General features: G+C 45.8%; 1 long non-coding RNA gene across 1 annotated transcript; it reads left to right on the forward strand.

Annotated features, from left to right (window-relative positions):
- The first annotated feature begins 7,742 nt into the window (after nucleotides 1-7,742).
- On the forward strand, nucleotides 7,743-13,412 carry LOC109273256 (uncharacterized). The gene is made up of 2 exons (XR_002082945.2): nucleotides 7,743-7,817; nucleotides 9,101-13,412. It is a non-coding gene; the product is annotated as an uncharacterized LOC109273256 (long non-coding RNA).
- The last annotated feature ends 561 nt before the right edge of the window (nucleotides 13,413-13,973 follow it).

Here is a 13,973-nt window from a genome sequence, read left to right on the forward strand (position 1 = left end):
ACACCTCACCCTCTCAATACTACAAAGGCTGCTTCGCACAGCCCCTGGTCGTTTGCTCCCTTATCAAACGTAATCTTCGTGGTTTGTGATGTGTCTTGCATACATGTGATATTCTCCCCCCGAGGCTGCGAGTACATGTGATTAATAAGCTGCCCTTGATCTCATCTGTCCAGTATCAGATGTCCCGTATCTCTGGGATGGAGATCCCTCCCTCACCAGTGGAGTACGTAGGACACAACTAACACAATTGTGTTACTATCTCTGATAGTTTTATTTGTCTGCATTTCTTGTCATTCCCTGCCTCCAAATCTATTTTTTTCCTTCAAAATCTAAATGAGTTCCTGATTTTTAAAAAACGAGACAAAGACTTAACATAATTTTGATCCAGATAATCAGGAGATAGAAACGAGTGCTGCAAAAATGGGGACATGGAGATCCCCCATTGCAACGGAACCTATTTGCCCAGGTGAATTCAAGCAAATGTGTTTGCAAATATCAAATATTTTAGTGTATCGCCAATAAAAGCTCCTTTTTACACACACACCCACACACACACACACACACACACACACACTTTTAAAAGATTCTCAGATGCTTGGGATTTAATACAATTTTTGAAAGAACATTCTATCAACTATTTCACAGAGCATCATATGGAATTTGGGCTTCATTTCCATTCTTAATTGATCATGCTGGGGGAAAAACATCTACCCTTCTAGACCTGACAGTTTTCTTCCCCAAATCTAGAGTGGTGGTTGATATACTCTTTTCGGCCAGCATTCTACTGAGTACCAGCATCTGATCTAACTGAAAAATTCACCTGGATTTTCCAAGTACAATGTGACTCTGGTTTTTCTAAGGCAAGGTTAGAGAGACAAAGAGGGATTAGGTGTACTACCGCTGATACCTGGTCCTTCCTACAGGTACGCATTGCTTGCAGGCAATGCCGGATAGAGTCTAGGATATGTTAAACTAATCAACAAGAACAACCCCTAAGAGTGAAAATAGGATCTGACAGTGAGGGAAGAAGCAGGCCTGGATCTGTCGCTGTCCGTGGTCCTTATTGGCGAGGCGATAACCGTCCTGTTAGGTTGATCCTGGGAGAGATACGCTTTTCATTTTATTCCCAGAATCAGTGGATGTGACCCAAGTAACATGATTTGATTGAAGCAAAGTTGTAAGTGTAACTATTTTAGTTACCTTAAGTAGTTTCTGATGCAGTTATAATAACACTATGTTTTCTTTCATTTTTATTTTGAAAAAAGATCTGAGTCTCAATCCCATAGATGGTTACAAGGAACATGTTCTCTGCAGGTCTCCTCCTCAGGCCCAAGGACTCAATGGGTGCTTTCTCAATTCAAAGAAGTCATCTCTATTCACAACTCACTAAATAAATAAGACAAAGTCATCCTGGTCAATCCATGCCACTGCCCAACCTGTGGTCTCTGTGATCAACCACAGGTTATCATCGGAAACATGCAGTACTGACATTTGATGGGAAGGCATTCTACCCTCTGCAGTGAGGCTGTACTGTCCCTGACAGTTCTATCTCGTTCATTTGGAGTGGGTGGAGGACCACCTTCCATTCCCTGCTGTGCTCCACTGCAGAACAACTCACAGTGGGAATAATTACAATGGTCCCACACTCTACTTGCTGTGGAAGATTATCCCTCATCAGCAGAAGGAGAAGTGCATCTGGCCTTTTTGGGCATAGGGCCCTCCTTGCTGATGTCCCTGGAATGTCAGTTTTGCCCATCCCCAACTCAGACACTGGTAACCCCTGACCCAGGTTCTGCCTGTCTCACTTGGCATTCACACATTGACCTTTGGTATTCTAGATGACAAGGCACATTCCTCAGAAGGAAACATCAGAGCTCCTTCCCTCTCCAGGGAAAACATAAACAGAGAAATCATCCTAGGACCTTGGATATGTAAATCAGTTGGTTTTGACATGAATGCCCTGACAGGCTAAGACAAAGGATGCTTAATTTGGCCCCATGCCCATGGGACAATCTCCATTCTTCAGAGCTCTGTTCATGCCAAAATCACTGTGACTACATCTCAAACTTCTGTAGCCCACAGAGGAGCAGGTCACATGGCAAAAATCCATCAGAGTCCCAGAGAGTCCCTGGAGGAAGCTGGGGACAAACTTCTGAAAAAGATGACTGTCCCCAAGAGGACAAAGCAAACAATAATATCTCAATTTCCATATTTCTGTAAGTTTCTAACTCAGTCCAACAAGAACCTCTCCCCAAATGTACATGTCTGTCATTTTATAATGGAAACCCATAGTAAAACATGATCTACTTGATAGAGATTTGCTGGGATGTTTTGAATTCATAAAATAAAACATGATATTCTTTTAAATATGTCTCATGGATTGTCAATACATTCTACTAAACACTATATTCTCTGCATTGTCTCCACTGTTTTGGGCTCCAACCAACGATAAAATATTGGAAGCCAGAAACCTCAACCATTTCAGTTTTCTTTGAGGAAACTGCTATCTTGACTGCATTAACATGGATGACCTTTGGTAAATATGGATTGAGTCAAATGAAATTGAAGGACAGCCTCTCTCCATGTGTAATTTCGGAATTAAAAACACTGTCCACGTGGTGAACTGGAGGGGGGGGCGCATTTCCAGGGACTCAATGGCAGCTTGAGAAGGGTGAATCTTACCCCTTGTGAGTTCAGCAATTGAATAGCTGTACTAATATGGAGTAAGGGGAGCAATGTGAGACAGGAGAGCTCGTCCTAACACAGAGCACTGGATTGGTCGGGGTCTCACTTTCCTGTCATCTGTCACTTGATTCCATTAAAGCTTGGATACAACTGAGATCTGGACATCTCCCTGCAGATACACTAGGGCCACATCATTCTTAGTATGTTCAAGACTCAACCTGACATCTGAATACCCAAATCCCTTTCCCTTCCCCTTCCCCTACGTTGGTTCACTTTGGGCTGATATTCACCACAGGATCTTCCTATTACTCACCCATTCTGTTCCCTCCATCCATACACAAATCCCAGCGCTGAAAAACAAATCAGTGGCTTCTCAGTGCCAACAAGACAGTCAGCATCATGACCTACAGATCCCCCCTAAACAGGGGTCGGCCTACCTTCTCAGCCTCACCTTCATCCTGTTGCTTATATACACATCACACATAACACAGGACATCCCTACGGGGCAGCAGGGTCCTTGACACGTGTCTAGGCTGATTCCTTGACAGGGATGCTCACACGGCAATTATCCATCTGGCAAATCTCAGCTCATCCTTCACAACAACAAAAGAATTACCCTGGGGAAGATGCCTGTCTCATACTTCCCAGGCAAAAAAGGCACTCCACTCACACAGTCCCATCTAGATTCCTCTGCCACTGTGCTGGTTGCATGGCTTGACACTTTCCCCGGGCAGAGCATTTATTGCTTTCCTTTTCACCTCAGCCCACCGCAAGCTCTCTGAGGACATTTTTGTTTCATTCTTGTATATTCTCTCTTCCGCTTTCAGTCTATCAAGTGTCTGTTGTTTGGATCCTATACGCTTCACTTGGAATCAGTGTGTTCCTAATCTTGCTCTCTGTCATCTACCAACAGGGAGTCAAGTCATGAATTCCAGTTTCCTCATCTCTGAAATGAACTCACAAATGTCACTCAATATTGTAGTGAAGGGGTGGCTGGGTGGCTCAGTCAGTTAAGCGTCCAACTTCAGCTGAGGTCATGATCTCACAGTTCGTGAGTTCAAACCCCGCATTGGGCTCTCTGCTGTCAGCGTGCAGCCCACTTCGGATCCTCTGTCTCCCTCTCTCTCTGACCCCACCCTGTGCTTGCTCTCCCTCTCTCTCTCTCTTTCTATCTCTCTCTCAAAAATAAATAAGCATAAAAAAGAATATTGCAGTGAAAACAGAAAATTAATTAATAGAAAATAACTTTAATAAGGTGTCTACCATGGTGTCTTATGATTGTAAATGTTTAGCATTTTATTAAATTATTCAACAAATACTTATGAAGTGTATACTTTGAGCCAGGAAATGTGAAACATTAAAGAAATGCAGGCCCAGGTCATGACCTCACTGGGTCATGGAAGTGAGGAAGAGACAGACGCTAATTAAATCAACACACACACACACACACACACACACACACACAACTGTAAAAGAGATACTATCTTAGAATAAATCATAATAAAAGAGCCAATCTACACCAGTTTAGGGCCAGAGAAGGCTTCCCCATGGAAACTGGTGGCTGAAGTATAAATAAAATTTCCCTAAGCACAGTTGGAAGGAACACGACATTCTTTTTCTCTCCTGTTCTGCTTCCTATTTCTTATGATGCCGTAGAAGGCATCATGGGGCCTTCATGCCCCACGCTCTAGACTAGCTCTGTCCAGTAGAACACTGGGATGGTGGAAATGCTCTAACCGCACAGCCCTGGGACAGAAACCACTAGCTCTTCGTGGCTACTGGGCCCTTGAAACACGACTGATGAAACTGAGGAATTGAAATGTTAACTAATTGAAATTTAGGCAGCAAAAGCCATGTGAGGTTACCATCGCAGACCCTATTTCCATATTTAACCTCAGAGTCAGCGGATTCAAGACAGCTACTAACACACACTAACTTCGGTCTATCTTCAGGAAACAATGTCAGAAAGGCATCTTGGCATCTTTTTTTTTTAATTTTTTTTTTAACGTTTATTTAGTTTTGAGACAGAGAGAAACAGACCATGAGCAGGGGAGGGGCAGAGAGAGAGGGAGACACAGAATCTGAAACGGGCTCCGGGCTCTGAGCTGTCAGCACGGAGCCCGACACGGGGCTCGAACTCACGGACCGTGAGATCATGACCTGAGCCGAAGTCGGACGCTTAACCAACTGAGCCACCCAGGCGCCCTGCGTCTTTTATTTAGAGTGACAGTGATATACACTGACGCAAATCTATCTTAACTAATCCATTTGTCTGGAACGAGTTGCCCCGCCAGAGCATGGGATTACCCTCAAGACATCTCATCAAGAATATCAAATATATCACTAACCTTTCCATTACACAAGCATTAAAATGCAGCTAGTCCTTCCCTTTTCTTCTAAATCACTATCCACTGGAACCCACTCAGTTAACATTCAGTAACTATTCTCTATTCGCAGGGTTCTGGAATAAGTATTGAGGATGAAAAATAAAGAAGCTGACGTCTCTGTCCTCCAAAGGCTTATTAGTAGCAGTAGGAACAAAGATGAGCAAATTCAATCAGAGCTTTGGGGGTGTGGTTAAAGGGACTGTCTGGCGGGGGGCACCGCACAAAATAAGGCATGCAGGGATCAAGATATAAGGGTCAGTCCCTGGCATTTTATTTTCAGTTTAGAAAGTTTGCAATGCTGGCAGCATGGAGGAAAGAGGGAATAGGACAGCAGGACCGTTAGGGGCTGAAGCACTGTCAGGGGGCAGGGAAGATACGAATAAGCCTGGACCAGGGGGCGGGGACAGTAGGACTTCAGGGAGGAAGACCAATCTGGGAGATGTTTCAGAAGCAGCAGACCCATCTTGTGGAGAGAAAAATAAAGGAGGAGTCTGGAATGACTCCCAAGTTTCTGTTTTGGTGATGGATGAACAATGGTATCTTGCAAAATCTCTTACACACGAGGAGACAGTGTAGAGGGGGAAGAGTATGAGTGCCTGGGGAACTTTCAGACCTAAAGATTTTGTTCTGCAGATGGGTGGAAAGCATGTGTGTGTGTGTGTGTGTGTGTGTGTGTGTGTGTGTGTCTGCATTGTGCACATGCACGTACGTGTATCAAGAAATAGAGACTGATTGATCGATGTTCCCTCCAGAACAGTGTTCTCAGCTCTCCACAAGGAGCAATTCTGCCCTTCAGGGGACATCAGGCAATGTCCAGAGATGTTTCATCTGAACGGATGTGCTATCAGATGTGATAGCACATCTGAACTAGATGTGCTATCACATCTAGTAGGCAGAGCCGAGGATGCCTCAAAACATCCCACGCTGCACAACAAAGACTTGTCCCGCCCAAATGTCCGCAGTACTGAGGCTGGGGAACGTCATGCTACAACACAAATCAGACAGCTGAATGAATGCCAACCCTGGGCTAAGACATCCCCGAATTAGATCTCACATCTACCACCCAGTTGCTGCGTGACTTTGAAAATGTGATTTCTCTTCCATGACCCTCAGTTTCTATATGAGGAAAATCAGAGACAACGTCACTGTTACAAATATTACATGAAATTATGCACGTAAAATTGTTGGACTCAAAAGAGGTGTTTATCAAATGTCTCCTTTTTTTGCCTTATATTTAAAAACCATGGGCACTGGGGTGGCTCAGTCAGTTAAGCGTTCGACTCTTGATTTTGGCTCAGCTCATGATCTCACGGTCATGAGATCGAGCCTGGCATCCATGCTGGGCATGGAGACTGCTCAGGATTCGCCATCTCTCTCCCTCTCTCTCTCTCTCTCCTCTGCCCCTCCTCCACTCATACATGCACACACATACACTCTCTCTCTCAAAAACAAATAAATAAACAAAAATAAAGCATCATTAACTTTTTTCTGTGGTTGTATGTTCACCTGTAGAAACTAGTCCTGGCACAGAAGTCTACAGTGAGGCTGGTGCAACTCCTCCGAAGCCTCCTGTGCTCTCCTAAACACACCTTTCCCTGTCGTGATGCCGACCATCAGGACCTTGTCAAGTTCATTCTATTGTCACTGCCAGGTCTCTTTTCTGCGTCACATGCTGGTGGCAGGAGGCTCAGCCTAGGTCCCCCTGTCCTCTCAGCCCACACACTCTCTGGAGATTCTTCCATGGACTCCCCTGGCTTTCCGTGTCATCTATTTGCAAACTTCTGGGTGATAGAAACAGCCGGCTGTCTCCTGCGCACCCAACCCATCCTCTCATTTACAACGGAATCCTGATTTTATTCAGATTGGCAATATACTCAAATTTTAACCTGTTTCTGAGCCTCCTTTGGAGATGGGCATGAGCTTCCAGAAAACCCCCGTTATCCCTCTTGTCCTTCTTCCCCAGCACACTTCCCATCTGGGACACAGTAAGACGGCTGGATCTCCGGAAAGCATCTCTGAACAGAACACCAGCTTAGTGGCTGAAACTCCTTAATAAGATTTATGGAGAAGAAAGGAGGAGTTTGGGGCCGTGATGAACTGAGCCACTAAACCAGCTCTAAGTTCCTACCCTTGGGCATTTTTCAATGTGGGCGAACAGTGTAAGCCTCCCTTTTGTTTAAATTGTTACGTTCATCTCTGTCACTAATAGCCAATCGCGATTTGTCGTTGATACAGGCCCTCAGTTGTAGAACTACAGTCTGAAACATCCAGACTTACAGATTTTTACATGAAATACACCCCAGACACAAAATATGGACAAAATGAAGCTCTTCCTTTCTTCCTGAAGACATGCTTCTCTGCAGTCTCCCCGTCGTGGCAAACTCTGCCCATCTTCTTTACCTTAGTTCGACCAGCAACGCCCCGACATCTCATTCCTCATCCAAAGTTCATCCTGTACTGTCCGGTGTCTCTTTGTTGTCCCTTGTACAATCTTGTCCAAGCCATCATTCCCTTCTCTGGACTACTGTGACAGCCCCTCACCACTTCCACTTCTGCAATCTCCATGGAGCAGCCAGAGTGATTTCAACAAACACATGGGTTTATTACATCATCTCCTGGCTCACAGCCCTTCAGGGGGCCTTTGCTCTGTAGGTACCAGCCCTAACTGATGGGAGCTCCCCAAATATACATCCAAGACCTCCTCTCCAACGGCTCACCCTCCGTCACGGCCCAGACACATTAGAGGTGCTTTGTCTGCTTAAACGCTAAAAACTCTTACTCAGCATGTGCTGGTATATTTGTTCTAGCCATCCTCCTTCCAGAAATATTTCCCCCTCTGATCTTTGTGTGCCCAGCTCCTACTTGTTAACCAGAACTGAGCTGAAATGTTATCTCCTCTGGGAGCACTCCCTGACCTCTTATCTAAAATAGCCACCAGTTACTTCCTATTCGATATCCTATTTTAATTTCCTGCCCAACACTCATTAATTGATACCTTATTTATTTATTTATTTTAACTTCTTTAATATTTTTATTTCTCCCCTGAACGTAAGCTCCATCATGTCAAGGACTCTGTCTCCTGCCTTGGCCCATGGGTCCCTAGCTTCTAGAAAGGGGCTGTCACTCCGATGGCACCACACAAATAAATGGTTTTGGGTGAAAGTCATGAGCGTAATCGTCCATCACTTTAGCCCTCCCTCTGCCTCTCTGAATCAGTAAACAGGTGGGGCTCTCAAGTTCCTTCTCCCCAGCGAGATCTCAAGCTTTTAGGGCTATGGCAGTCATTTGTGCTCGTGTGAGCCCTGAGCACATCACATAGTTCCTGAACCACACCTGCTTCTACAACCCGGCCACACACGGCTCACCACTGCCCAACCCAAGCACGCCTGGCTCCCTCATGCTCCTCCCGTCCTCACACGCTGTCCTCACTGCCCGGGCTGCCCTTCTCTTCCCACTCCACATGTAGTCTCCCCACTAGTCCTTCAAAACTCATTTCCAACATCAGCCAAACCTCCCCACCTGCCTGCAGCAAGGCACTCACTGGCTTCTTTCATTCAAATGACACTTTGCATAGTCTCATGTTTTTTCTCATCACAGTGATTATGCACCTTTTTCATATGCTTGTCTACTTCTCTAGCCTGACTGTAAGCTCTGTGACAGTGGAGACCACGCCCCACCCATTTCTGTTCCCCTCACCTTCTGTAACAATCTTTGTCACATGGTCTCAATACTTCCTGTGGAATGTTCTCAGATGCTGATGCTCTGGTTATTTTTATAGGTGTTCATGGAGAGAATGGTAGTCTTTTTTTTCCCTAAATATATCGCCAGTTATTATTTTAACAGTATCTTATTTATCCAAGTCTAGTTTTCTGACATATCCATTTACCCCCAAATTCAATTTTCCCCCTGCCTTAGAGGTTCCATTTCCAGGTTAAGGATGGTGAGTGAGGGAAAGAGACAGAGTCGCTCTTTATTTTTCTTTCTTTCTTTATTCCTTCCTTCCTTTCTTTTTTCTTTCTTTCTTTCAGCCATAAAACCCAGAATGAATTACTATTCCATGAGGTACAGATGAGAAAAATGAATCACGTATGCTTCACAGGAAGTGACTTCATCATTTCCAACAAGTGGCCGTGGAAGTAGAGTTTGCCATCACTGGCTGAAAAGATGTCTGTCACGAAGGAGAGCTGCGCCCAACTGAGGCCACCAGGCCACATCTCAGAGCCTTCTTTTCCCCATCCTTGAGAACCCCCACTTCCGAGGCCAGATGACTTCAGGGTTATATTGTCTGACCCCCTCAGGAACAGAGAAGGTGCCCAAGGAGGGGGAGAGGACCCACTAAAGTTCATTAGAATTGAAGTTATGTAGGATGATTGGCTGGCTCAGTATATCTGTGGTGGGTTCTGAACCGGATCTCAGCCCCCTGTGCCCTCCAGTGCCCTTCCCATGGCACCGGCCCACTTCCTCATCCTCTAAGAGTCATGTCTCCATAGCTTCCTGCACTTGCTTTCTCAACAGCCTCACAGAACCTCTACTAGAGTGTGGGTTACTCCTCCAGGGTTCCTTCTTCCATGCTAGACTGTAAGCTCTCCAAGAATAGAAATGGTATGTATTCTTCTCTGTATCCTTCATTTCTAGCACATTGTCTGTCTCGAGAAGACATTCAAAGGCTATCTGTTGGATGCACGCAGAAACAATAAATAAGGCTCATCGTCTCTCTCTCTCTCCCTTTTCTAATAGAAGACTCAAATTTCCTATAAATTCCCACATAGAAGAATGTGTAAAAGCTTGAGCATCCCAGGGACTGTCCAAATATCTCCAGCTATAACCTTCTATTTAACTAGGACTGTTATTATTATTATCTGTATACAGTGTGCCTGAGGTCCTAAGAACAGAGAGATACTCTTTGGAAGCCAGAAGCCACCTGAGAAAACCACCATTTTGATGACTTTTCTCCAAATGTACCCAAAGGCCTGGGTTCCTGTCATGTGATGTTTTTCCCTCCTTCTTAAGGGAAGACAGGATATTAATAAAGATCACTATTCTCAAGCAAGGCAGACCAAATTCACAAGGATCTTTCCCATAAAATATCTGCATATCTGAACGAAGGAAAAAGGAGTACTGTTCTATTTTTTTAATTTCTTTGAAGTACATCTTTTTGTATAAAGAAATTTGCTCTTTGATTCCAAATAAGGCACAAGTAAGTAGAAGAAGGATTTCTCCATGAACCCACAATTCCCACCCTGGGAAGGTGGAATTATGGTGCCCCAGAGATGTCCACATCCTAATCCGCAGAGCCCATGAATATGTTACCTTACATCACAAAAGGGACTCTGTGGATGGGATTAAAGTTAAGGACCTTGAGATGGAGAGATTATCCTGGAATATCCAGATGGGCTTGATGTAGTCACAATACTCCTTCAAAGCAAATAGCCTTTCTTGGATGTGATCAGAAGACAGCGATGTGGCTGGCTCTGAAGATGGAAAAGGGGGACGTGCATGAAGGAATGCAGGCGGCCTCTATAAACCCCAAAAGGCAAAAAGATGTATCCTCTCCTAGAGCCTTCAGAAAGGAATACAGTCCTCCTGACACCAGGTCAGTGAGACCCATGTCAGACTTCTAAACAGCAGCTGGGTGATATGTCTGTGTCATTTTAAAATTATTTGCTATGGCACAAAATAGAAAACTGATACAGGAGAGTAATAAAGAGTCAAGGAAGCCCTTCTCAGTGCTGGAGGGATGGAATAACCTGTTTGAGCAGGCACTTTCTGGGCTATTAGGCTCAGGACAAGCCCCTGGTGTGCCTCAGACCACCAATTCCAAGCTAAGAATTATTGCACTGTGTCCAGATGCTTCTCTCTTCAGACAGCAGACTGAACGTGGGGTGGGGCCATCCGATTAAGGACATGGGGCAGGGATCTCACCCACCTCTCTGCCTTGTTCAGTGCCGATAGGCATAGAGAAATGTATCTTCGTGAATGAAAGCAATTTGGACACTACAGGAGACCTACAATAAGGGGAGCATAAAAGTCTTAGATCTTTATCATATGATGAGCAGAAAAAGGGAGGTTTTCTCACTAGCCTATCTGGTCTCAGAAGTCAACAAATTAGAATTCTGAAAAGGTGCATGATTTGCCTGGGGTCATCTAGTAAACTAGGGAGAAAAAGAGACCAGGGGCACAATTCTTGACCCTTTACCATCTGCATTATATCAGCCTGCAGTAAGAACTGGAAAATCCACTATAGAGGCAGAAGGGAGGCCCATAGCCCAGACTCCTTAGAGCATAAACTAGTAATTTGAGCACAGCAACCTAATGCAAGAAAAGGTGCATGCAGTGACCATGTGCAGAAGCTGTTGATGAACTCACGGATGGCCACTCCATTGTGTGATTTCATCCTGCACTCCCCGTGGGGACAGAGCCCCTTTCTGTGGAGAGGAAAAGTATGCCCAACGTATGGATGAGTTATCCATGCAGTTCATGCCATCATTCTCTGAAAAGGCAGAGCACTGGAACGGAAAAGAACAGAGGCTTGAAATTTGGAAGGAGTATTTGGATCTTGACTCGGCACCACAGGAGAGAGCCGGAAGCGAGCCTTGGCCAGGAACTTGACCTGTGGAACCCTCAGTTTGCTCGTTATGAAACAGGGATAATAGTGCACGCTTTGCAAAGTGACTGTAAGGATTTATTCACTCAGTAAACTACGAAATGAAATTACACATATGCACGGAATGTCCTACAGCCGATATTCCATAAAAGGCTTCTCACCTGGCCCTTTATAGATTTTCCCCTAACATCGGAAAAGAAAGCTTGATGAAACACGTGTTGTCTAAGAAAAGGCTTGTATTTGTGCTGTGCAAATTCCAAGGATCAGTGGCCCTGGCCCCCAAAGGGATGGGCCTGACGCCAGTTTGTACAGGGTCTTAGTCTGTTTCTCTCCCTTTCCTGAATCCCTGTTCACAGTGATTCTGGACTCACAGCGCCATCTCGTGGGAAACTGTGGACTTTCCTTTTCTTTTGCCCAACTAGAAAATGCAGCAAACACCTCATCTCTGCCAGAGACACAGCCTACAAAGACCTAAAACACCTTTCCTGACTTTACTTAAAAATAAGCAAAATGCCTCATTGAGGACATGTGCATGGGCACAACTAAGAAAAGGAAAAGGAGAAGCCCATTTAGCCTGCCCGGCGAGATCCCAGGCTGTGTTCCCAGAGGAGCAGGGAGAAGGAGCCCCAGGGAGTACCTGGAGAAGACTCCTGGAGGAGAAGGCAGAGCCTTCTCGGAGGCGAAGAACGAGCCACGGGTGCCATCCATTGAACACACCTGGGCTGCGTGCTCTTCTAGATGTTCCACATGTACCAACTCATTTAACCTTCCCAAACACTGAGCACCGCAGGAAAGCTGCTCTCCAACTCCAGGAGGTCTGAATCCAAGTTCTTAACTACTCAGCCATGACTGCTGGTTCCTACTAGCTACCAGTCAGTCGCCTGCAGTTTAAGTCAGAGAGAGGCAGCGGCTGAGACGGGCTGCAGTCCACATTCCCCGACTCCAGATTCCCAGCTTCCATATCAAGAAAATGCCTTTTGTTCAACTAAGCCACGGCCAACGGACAGGATATTTATAAACCAAGTTGTAATAGCAAGCAGGTGAGGCGGGGGGGTGGGGCTGGGATCAGGGTGAGTGAACATTCCAGGGGGAGGAAGGAATATGGAAAGTGCATGGCTCCGAAGTGAAGGGCAACTGAGAAGAAGGGTGGCTGTGTCACTGTGTCCCAAGAGGAGGGTGCGGGGGACAGCAGGAGGCCTGTGTTCATTGTGTCGAAGGTCAGGCCTTCAGGGAGGAGAGAGCCCTGGACACTGAAAAGGATATTCAAGGTTGCATGTAGGCTCTTCATTGTCTGAGTTCTGTGACATAGGGTAAGTCACCCTTATAAACTGGGCATCAAAATGCCAACCTCACACAGGGGCTTTCTGACATGGGGAATACCTTGGTGGCTTCCAGGAACAGCAGCGGGGGTGGGTTCAGAAGAAGCAGGGAGAGGCAGGGGAGCCAGAATAGGTAGCCACTTGTGCACCAATGTAAGGGTCTTATTCTGAACGTGACAGAAAGCCATCAGAGGTCGGGCAGAGGAGTGACATGCTGTGACTTAGGTTTTCAAAAGGATTTCACATGGGGGCACCCCGTTGGTTAAGTGCCCGACTCTTGATCTCAGCTCAGGTCATGATCTCTCAGTTCGTGAGTTTGCGCCCCACATCAGGATTCTCCCCCTCTCTCCCTGCCCCTCCCCAGATCTCTAGCTCTCTTTCTCGCTCTCAAAATAAATAAAACTTTTTAAAAAATTATTTCACATATAATCATACACACGAGTCCCACAGTGTAGAGGGGAGAAGCATGGCACAAAAGAACACACACTATATTCCATTCGTACTAAGTGGAAATGTGGGTCATACCCATCTATGCAGTCAGGACGGAGGTTGAGGGTGCTTGAGAGGAGACAGTGACTGGCGGGCAGCAGGGGCAGCTTGAGGATGGCCAGTTATCCGGAGCATTCAGTTTGTAAAAGTTCATCAAGCCATGTGCTCATATATGTGCTCTTTTCTGTATAGGTTCTATGCTAATGAAAGTTTAAAAAGGCAATATTCCTGGAGGTCCTGTACAGGGAGATGGCAGAGAAATGAGACAGGGGTCAGGGAAGTGGCTAACTCAGCCATCCCGGTGAGGCTCAGCGGGACCTGGGACTCGGTTATGTGGCTGACGGTGGTCAGGAGTGGTCAAGTTCATTCTCCCCACCTTCCTCATCACCTGCTCCAAGCTACTGTCCTCTCCCTCCTACTAATGTGTCCTTCAACCCTTGTACCTCCCCTGACTATAACCCATTCTCCTTCCAGGGCCATGGGGAGTGC

The sequence above is a fragment of the Panthera pardus genome, unplaced genomic scaffold (assembly GCF_024362965.1).
Source record: "Panthera pardus isolate Hobbes unplaced genomic scaffold, ASM2436296v1 HiC_scaffold_7, whole genome shotgun sequence".
Lineage (NCBI taxonomy): Eukaryota > Metazoa > Chordata > Mammalia > Carnivora > Felidae > Panthera > Panthera pardus.